The 571-nt window shown below is 26.1% G+C and overlaps 1 protein-coding gene across 3 annotated transcripts in view; it reads left to right on the top strand.

The window, feature by feature from the left end:
* Positions 1–571, top strand: part of LOC106880078 (uncharacterized) — a 269,236-nt gene that overhangs the window by 194,505 nt on the left and 74,160 nt on the right. The window lies entirely within an intron of this gene.

Here is a 571-nt window from a genome sequence, read left to right as displayed (position 1 = left end):
TATATATATATATATATATATATATATATATATATATATATATATGTATGTATGTATGCATGCCGGTATGTATGTATGTATGTATGTATGTATTTTCTTCATTTCAGAAAACATTTTCTTATTGTATTTGAAATGTAATTGTTTCATGTAACGTATATCATATATATATATATGCATAAATACACGCACACACAAATATACATACATACATACGAGCATACACATTCATAGGTGTATATACATACACGTGTGTGTGTGTGTTTGTGTGTGTGTTTGTGTGTGTGTGTAGGTTGAAAATATGTGGAAAACATAAAAAGTGGAAGAGAAATGCGTTCGTTCCACATGGTTTAATATTTTCTTATAAACAATTTTTTTTATATACATACATAATTTGTGTATATATATATAAAAACATTTCTTCATAGAAAGATAATAAACTATGTCAAACGAAGGCATTTCTCTTCCACTTTTTATATTTGTTTTCCAAATATTTTCAACTCATAATTTTGCCACGTGGTGTATACTGAATCTCCAGTATTTTTGCTGCTTTTATATATACACACACATTCAT

The sequence above is a fragment of the Octopus bimaculoides genome, chromosome 1 (assembly GCF_001194135.2).
Source record: "Octopus bimaculoides isolate UCB-OBI-ISO-001 chromosome 1, ASM119413v2, whole genome shotgun sequence".
In the NCBI taxonomy this organism is placed as follows: Eukaryota; Metazoa; Mollusca; class Cephalopoda; order Octopoda; family Octopodidae; genus Octopus; species Octopus bimaculoides.
Note: the sequence above shows the minus strand (reverse complement) of the source record. Positions and strands in the feature narration are given on the sequence as shown.